Source organism: Arvicola amphibius, chromosome 2 (genome assembly GCF_903992535.2).
Source record: "Arvicola amphibius chromosome 2, mArvAmp1.2, whole genome shotgun sequence".
In the NCBI taxonomy this organism is placed as follows: Eukaryota; Metazoa; Chordata; class Mammalia; order Rodentia; family Cricetidae; genus Arvicola; species Arvicola amphibius.
In genome coordinates, this window is record NC_052048.2 from 168010796 (window position 1) to 168020220 (window position 9425).

Here is a 9425-nt window from a genome sequence, read left to right on the forward strand (position 1 = left end):
ACTCTGGTTTGTTTAAGATTAGCCAAAATGTTTACTTTAAAATTTTTTCAAATTAATTGATTATAAGTATCCTAAATGAATAAAATTGTACATATTACATATATACAATTTTAATAGTTACATATGCAACAGCAACAACAAGAATGCAAGTCCTTATTTATTTTTCCAAAATTAAAATAAGTTGGATGGTTTCGATCGCAGGTTTAAACACAGAATCAGGAATAGTAGTTTTGCTAAAAGTAAAAATTATTCATAATGAAAAAGAAATAAGAATTCTCTCTCCTAAGAAAATGTTTTTCTTAAAACTTCCATTTTGGATCATTGCTACTTGTTTTAACTTTTTAAAGTCATTAAATGAAGGGACATCAGCAATATTTTACTGTAACATGTTTTCTATCAGACTCTGAGAAACTACTTTATTCCATCCACAATGGGACAAAGCTAACTTGAGAAATAGATAATTAGCCCAAATCCTTTACTTTTAAAACATCTATGCAAAATGAAATGTTGAAAAAGAGAAAATTTGTAAGAATGGAGATCCAAGTAATATTTAAAACACTCAGAGCAGACACTATGCTCTTGGAAACAGTGGAAACCTCTGCTTTGCTAGCTTTTCCTCAGAGAGATGTAGTCTAAATCTATCTTTGTATGTATCTACATATCTATCCATGACCTACTTACAATCATGTGTCTTTTTATTTTATGTAATCTATCAATTTGTCATCCAGCTACATCTGTTTATCTATTATCTATCCACCTACCATCTATTTGCCACTTTTTTCTCTGTTTGCAAACCTATTATAGCAGCTTCCATGTTAAAAATAGTTTATGAAGGTGAAGACTAGAATCAGAAAGGCTGCTTTGTGAAGCCAATGCAGTAATTCTAGAGAGGTAACATTGATATCTTGATCAACTGAGGAAACTCTAGAATAAAACAATTGAAAGTGTAGAAGCTTTGGAATGGTCTCTGTGGGATAAATGCATTTAAAAAACAGAAAAAGAAGGGTAAATTAATGAGTATGAACATAGGAGGAACTGAAATACACAGTACTCGCACACATAAAATTAAAAATGGAGAATACTGAGCTAGACACTTGGGATTATTACAATTCTAAAGGGGAGTCAAAGTGAGCAAGATATATCTCAGAGTGATTGCTGCTTCAGGAAACCCATTACAATAATTACATAGGTCAGACACTCTTGCCCAGAAATGTGGCTTCTGTCAAGCCCAGCTGTCATGATGGCATGAATTTCCTCACAGTGGCCAGGATCATGGTCCATGGATGCTAGCCAAAAGTGGTTTGGGGTATCATTCTGAAAATATACCAAGTTATATTCCCAAACAGAAGCAAAGTATTTTTTTTTCCAGAAGATTCTCTAAGTGAATTTTGTAAAAACTTTTGAATTTTGTTAAAACACAGTGAAGAGAACATAGTTCAGTTTTTCCCCTGAACTTTTCAAACCCCTCGGGACCTGTAGGAATTACTAATAAGCCCTTAACTGTCTCCACAGCACCACATCATTTTTAGAAAGGCCAATTTGTCACCACTCTGGGCAATGTGCTACACACAAATATTTCTACTTTATGTTTCTTTTCTAATTTGTCTCCGCACAGCCTGTGAACTCTAAGTTCTCAGGCCAGCATCAGGCAGACATAGACAGTGGAGAAGTTTTTCTATTTCTGGCTGACAGTGCACACAGTTCCAATCATCTTCAAAGGCTTTCATTCTCATTTTTGGAAGTTTTTATTGAAAAGTGAAGACTAGTAATGATTTTAAATGACCCACCTGCTACAGACACTATGGTTAACCTAAACCTTAACAGTCTCCTTTGGTTTTTGTATTATATCACATATACGTTGTTTTGATCATAATTACTATGTACAATTATGAACTATAATATACAGTAGGAATGCATATAATTTCTCAGCATTCATTCTCTTATATTAAAAACAAAATATCATGTAAAATTGATTGTCTAAAGATTACAATAGTGATATTCTGAACCAGACTATATGTCTCACCAATATGACTGCCTAAATATGAGCTGTAGAAAGACAGCAATAGACATGCCAGAGGATAGGGGAAAGGCCACAAGCCTTAATAGCAAGATCTGCAAACTAAGGAATGTTGAGAGTGGGAGAAACAGGCTTCCCTATTGAAGAGGACGCCATTTTGTTATCCAAAACCAAATAGTCAGCCTGGTTTGTTTTTGTGAGGTCAGCAATTAATTTATACCTAAACACGATTTTTTAAAAAAAGATAAGGTAAAAATTACAGGAGGGTATACTTTATTTACATTGCTATGAACATTAAATTGTTTGCCAACATATAACAGTTTAATTGAACTGTATACACAGAGTTCTGGAGATGTGACTCACTGGTTAAAGCTACAGATGTCTCTTGCAAAGTACCCAGGGATGGTTACAAGGACCTAACTCTCTTGGATAACAAATAACTGTAAATACAGTTCCTGGATGATCCAAGGCATCTGGTCTCTCCATGGGAATCTCTACTTTTGTGAACATACTTGCACAAACACACACACACACACACACACACACACACACATATTCTATAGACAGAATTAACAATAAAATTAAGTCATTTTTTAAAGTCACTGGTATATTGTGTCCCAGCCACATCTGTTCTAGAAACACTGTCCTGCTGCAGCGCCAAGAACCCACTGATATAAGTCACCTAGGATGCCTCAGTACCAGGATCAGCCCCCAGGCACAGTGATCTGCAGAGAAACAAGAGCTTGCTGTACAAAGAAAAAGCACAGGAGGCTGTCTTCAGAAGGATGGACTATCCGCCAACAAACACTGCATTCTGGTACGGAAATCATTGACCTGTTATTGCTATTACATTACTGTTGGTAACAAAGCCATGGTCTTTGCTTGTTGAGTCCAAAAAGGTGGCTTTCTTTGGGAAGTCAGGGACTTTGAGATAACACTGAGGAATCCAACCTTGGGTCAAGCTTCCTTACGTCACAGCTTCTATACAACATCAACCCACTTCCCCCAAAACACTATGTGCAGCAGGATCATTCGTTTCATTCTTCTCAAACACCTGCAAAAACTACTGATTTCCACAGTCAGCAATGACAATGCTGTAAATATTAGCTTCTGTTTAGGTAGCAGTAACTACTGTGAACAAAAGCATCTCAGTAACAGAAAGCACAAAAGCAAGAAACAGCAATTGATTAAGTTGAACAGTAAAAGCAATGGGTTTGTAAAGGTTGGTAAAAAAAATTAAAGTTATCTTGCAAAGATACAGATCAACAAATACCTAAGAAGTGAGCAAAGAAATGACTAAATTAAAACAAACTAAAGGTTAACATAAAAGTATATGTAGTCACTAGAGAATAAAGACGAATAAAATTATAGCAATATGGAAAATCTAAATAAATATGTAGTATAACAATGATTTAGCAATGTACAACACATGCACTCACAACCATGGAAGTGCAAAAGTAAGCACTATTGAGGAAAGTACTTGACTCAGTTATTTGCAGGAAGGTTCAATTAAGTTTGCGGTAGAAATAGCAGTAGTAATATCTCAGGGATACCATGCTTCTTTAGTCTCATTTATTTAGAAATGTGAAATTAGTATTTTATTGAATTATTTATATGACATATTAACTGTCTTGTAACTCATATACATAATAGTATAATACTCACCAAAACTTTGCTTGTGCATCTGTGTACAATTATGTGTGAATTCACTCATCCATGCAGAAAAAGAGTGGGGACCAGAGGTTGACATGAGGATATATTCATTTACCACTTCTCCATATTAATCTTTGGAAATAAGATCAGTCACTAACCCTGAAGCTCATTAATTTTTACAAACTGGATACCCAGAAAACCTACATGATTTTTTATGCCTCCATTCCCCAGTGCTGAGATAATAGATATGAACCAAACTGTCTTTCTTCTACGTGGAAGCCAGGAATCCAAATATAGGTACTCGAGGTTGCACAGCAAAGATCTTCCACACCAAGTCCGTTCATCCCCCTTCTCGAGGAGTTTTGGGTAGTTTGCAGATGCCTCTACATGAGATACTTTTCAAATTAGATAGCACTGAAAATTTTTTATTTTATTGTGCAACCCCTTGGGAAATCAGTGTGGCAGTTTCTCAGGAAATTGGGAATCTACCTACCTCAGGATCCAGCAATACCACCCTTGGGCATATACCCAAAAGAAGCTTAATCATACTACAAAAGCATTTGTTCAACTATGTGCATAGCATAATATGTAATAGCCAGAACTTGGAAACAACCTAGATGACCCTCAACAAAAGAATGGATAAAGAAATTGTGGTACATCTACACATTAGAGTGCAACTCAGTGGTAAAAAACAATGACATCTTGAATTTTGTATGCAAATGGATGGAATGAGAAAACACTATCCTGAGTGAGGTAACCAGACCCCCCCAAAATGACTATGGTATGTACTCACTCATGAGTGGATTCTAGCCATAAACAAAGGACATTGAGCCTATAGTTCCTACAGAAGCTAACTAATAAGGTGAACCCAAAGAAAAACATATATAGATTCACCTGGAAATTTGAAGCAAACAAGATCGCTTGACAAAATTTTGGAGCATGGATTGGGGGATAGAAGGAAGGGAAGAAGTGGAAGAGGAAGAGGGAAGGGGTGGGTTGGAGAGAACTTGGAGGAATGGGATAGTTGAGATGGAGAAACAGATATGAGAGCAAGGAAAGAGATATCTTGATTGAGGGAGCCTTTGGGGGATTAGCGAGAAACCGGGCTCTAGAAAATTTTCCAGGAATCCACAAGGATGACCCCAGCTAAGAACCTAAGCAATAGAGGAAAAAAGTGCCTGAACTGGCCTTGCCCTTTAGTCAAACTGATGATTATCTTAAATATCACCATAGAACCTTCGTCCAACAACAAATGAAAACAGAGGCAGAGACTGGCATTGGAGCGCTGGACTGAGCTCCCAAAGTCCAGTCGAAGAGTGGAAAGAGTGAAATTATGAGTAAGCAAGTCAAGACCATGAGGAGTTCACCTACTGAGACAATGTGCTTGAGCTAATGGGAGCTCACCAACTCTAACTGGACTGGGAATGAATGATCATGGGATCAAACTAATCTCTCTGACTGTGGTTGACAGTTGGGGCAGACTGTGTGGCCAATGACAAGAGCATGGGAATTTGTCTCTACTGCATGTACTGGCATGTACATGGGATCCTATTCTCTTTGGATGTATACCTTGCTCAACCTAGATGTAGTGGGGAGGGCCTTGGACTTTCTACAAGGCAGAATGCCTTGCCCTCTCTTAAGATTCGAGGAGAGTGAGGGAGAGGGAGTGGGAGGGGAGGGGGAGGAGGGGAGGAAGTGAGAATTTGAATGGTAATTTTTAAAGTAAAAAAAAACTCAGTTTAGTTAGCATAAAAACTCTTATACTCATATTAATTTCTTTGATTAACAATGTTATTAACTAATAACAGTGCTGTTGGTCTGTTCTAATTTAGAATAGATCAGAAAATTTTAGCTGTTTATTAGTGCTTGTGGGTAACTTAAATACTAACTTGTTTAATTTGTAATTATCTGTATTTTCTAACTAAATTACTAAAACAAAGATGATTAGGCAAAAAACAGTTACAATTCTATTATGAAAATATCTTTTAATCTTTAAGCACTTAGTGAAATTTAGTTTCTTGGTTGTCCGACATTAAATTGTTACTTATCATATCAAAAGGATAGATGTAGCTTTGGAGTTGGATTCTCTAAAGAGTATGACACTTTAATGAGCATGACTTATGATTCCTTACAAGTTTGATATTTAGCAGATCAAGGTAAATTAAATATGAAAGAGACGGGTACCATATGGTAAGCTCCCTAGGAGAAATTACAGTACACTGCTGCTATTATGATAATGATTTCTTATGTTCATTTTTATACAAAAGAAGAGGAAATGAGGAATCATTATGAGCAAAGTAGAAAGCATGGTACAGAATAATATTAGAGTTAACTAAACCTATCTTCTTGTACTTACCCAATTTAAGCACTTGTGAAGGGCTAATATACTGAATTATAGCAAAACCTTATAAAATATAAAACTCTTTTTGTCTTATGCCTACAGGGTTTCCAGCTCATTACTGCCAAAATTATATTATTGCCTGTTAAAGAAGCTGGCTTTTAAAATGCATGTAAAAACTCTCGTCTAGATTTAGGTGGCCTTACTTATCTAAATTTATTCACATCTCCTTTCCAGCTTTCCATGTATCATAATTAGATTATGAAGCTCAAAACAATGCAAGCATATTGCCCCTTTCTAGACAAGCCACATGTCAGGCTTTTCCTTTTTCAAATTCTATTTTAGGACACTGTTCCTCTAAGTAGTCATATATTGTTAGTACTGAACTATAAAGAATTCAGTGACTAAAATTATCAGTGATTATTTTATTGATTTTTATGCCATAAATATATAAAAATTTACATACAAAATAATTTAAAATAAATGGACCTTAACTATACTATATGTTTTAGACAATATGTGGTTAATAAAAATACAAAAATATGATGTAAAGATTAGCAATGAATTTTGTATAGAAACATCACATGAAATACACTCAATGACAAGATAAACTGTGATTAGAATATTTCTCTCTTTTGTTCTATGGTTATAACTAGTGAATAAAGGCATCATGATTTCGAAGCTGGTAGATGTGCATCATGGACCCACATTTACACTTCTGTGTAAAAGAATGTGTTTTGTCTCTTAAAACTGTTGTAATAATTGATTTATGTGGTAACATATCTTACAAAAGCAAAAAGTTCAGCAGAGGTTTCACATTCAGAAAGGTGCTAAAATACTAATGGAAGAAATCTACTTATTAAATAACTGAAAGAGATGCATGGGTTGCTGGGACCAGTGGCTGGATTGAGATGATGTTTAAAGGAGCAAAGGAAGAGTGAAATTAGAAGGATCTTATTTATTATTTCTGACTTAGGATCATTCAGCTTTGGGCCAAGAGACTGTATAGTGGTTTGCTACTTTATAAATTTATTAACAGAATAATTAAACATATTTGACAAAAAGTAAGTTATTTGGTGAAAGTACATATACTAATTGTTTCTATTTTTTTATTAGAAGTGTATATGCCACTAAAATTTGTTTTATACTGAAAATAAATTTATTTCCAAATAATATATCCTGATTATGGTTTCTTCTTCTTCTATTGCTTCCAGTTCTTCTTCACTTCTCCTCACATCTGGATTTACACCCTTTCTATCTCTCATTAGAGGAAACAAAAATCTAAGAGATAATAATAAAATAATAAAATAGAATATAAATAAATCAGAATACAGGAAAAAACAGAAAGAATAGAACCCAAGAAAAAAATATCAGTAGCAGATACAAATGCAGAAACACACCCACTCATTTGTATTCTCAGGAATCAAAAGAAAAATGAAAATCATAATACATATATATGTAAACAATTTGTAGTGTAAAAAATGAAAAAAGAATGTTAAAATAAAAACCAAAGAGGAAAAATGAAAAACTCTAAAATGACCGTATGAGACAGTAAATCTCTAAATATGCCACAGAGTTCATATTCTGTTACCCATCTATACTTGGGCATACATCTACCCTTCTTAAAAGTAATTTATTTCCCAACTGAGATTCTCTTATAGAAAACCATTTTTTCCTTTTTTTTCTTTTTTTTAATTTTTTTTAATTTTTTAAATTTTTTTATTGAAAATTTCCTTCTCCTCCCCGCCTCCTCCCCACCTCCCATTTCCCTCCCTCTCCCCCCTCTTCCCTCCTCCTCCCTCTCCAGTCCGAGGAGCAGTAAGGGTTTCCTGCTCTGTGGGAAGTCCACGGTCCTCCCCACTCCATCCAGGTCTAGGAAGGTGAGCATCCAAACAGGCTAGGCCCCTCCAAAGCCAGTACATGCAGTAGGATCAAAACACAGTGCCATTGTCTTTGGCTTCTCAGCAGCCCTCATTGTCCGCCAAGTTCAGGGAGTCCGGTTTTATCCCGTGCTTTTTCAGACCCAATCCAGCAAGCCTTGGTGAGCTCCCATTAGATCAGCCCCACCATCTCAGTGGGTGGGTGCTCCCTTGCTCATGTTCTCCCTCCTTCTTCTCCTCATTTGGACCTTGGGAGCTCAGTCCGGTGCTCCAATGTGGGGCTCTGTCTCTATCTCCATCCATCGCCAGATGAAGGTTTTATGGTGATATGCAAGATATTCATCGTGATCCTAGAGAAGCTAAATAAGAAAGTGAACCCAAAGCAAAACAGATAGTTATCCTCCTGGATATTGGAAGTAGACTAGATTGCTGGTCAAAAATTGGGAACTTGGGGGTGGGGTGGAATTGGGCTAAGGGGAGATGGGGAGAGAAAAGTGTGAAGGGGAGGATGGGGAGAGCTTGGGGGAATGGGATGATTGGGATATAGGAAGAGTGGATATGGGAGCAGGGAAGTATATATCTTAATTAAGGGAGCCATTTTAGGGTTAGCAAGAGACTTGACTCTAGAGGGGTACCCAGGTATCCAGGAAGATATCCCCAGCTAGTTCCTTGGGCAGCTGAGGAGAGGGAGCCTGAAATGGCCCGATCCTATAGCCATACTGATGAATATCTTGCATTTTTTTCCTTTTGCAAGTGGTTATCAGTTGGACTTGAAGACGTCTTTTGAGTTAGGTTGAGTGTATGTGTTCACTTCTCCACTCATCTCTAGGATTCTTCTGGTACAGACCCTGCAATCCCTGTTCGAGTTGCCTCAGTCTCTCTGAGGTTTTATGTGCATGGTCCTGTTGTATTTAGAATTCTTGTTTCCTTTTGGTCCTCCACCATCTCTGGCTCTTAAACTTTTCATACCTCCTTTTCTGCAGGTACCTTGATTACTGAGAGGAGAGATTTGAAGGAGGCATCCCTTTTAGAACTGACCATTCCAAGGTACGTTGCATAGGCTGTGGTTTCCTAGATTTATTCCCATCTGCTGCAGGTTGAAGCTTCATTGATGGTGCCTGAGCAAGTCATTCATTGTGTGTGTGTGTGTGTGTGTGTGTGTGTGTGTGTGTGTGTGTGCGCGCGCGCGCGCGCGCGCGCAACCACACACATGCATGTATGTGTTTATATGCATATACATACATCTAGCTAACTACAGATATATCATCTACTCAGTCCATACAATGTTGCTTGTATGTATATTTTTGAGTTGACACTTAGTGTTAGATAACCATTTTATGTGCTCTTCCCTGGGATGTGGGCTATTTCTCTGATGTCAGAATTTCTTTGTTGTTTGTAGTTCTTTGTGTAGCATTGAAACCTCTAGATCTTTCCACCTTCCACATTAACGTGTATTAGTGTCATTTATGTTCAAGTCCTCTACCCAGGGCTAATGAAGTCATCAATCTTGGAGGAGAAGCTAAGACTGACCCTTCAT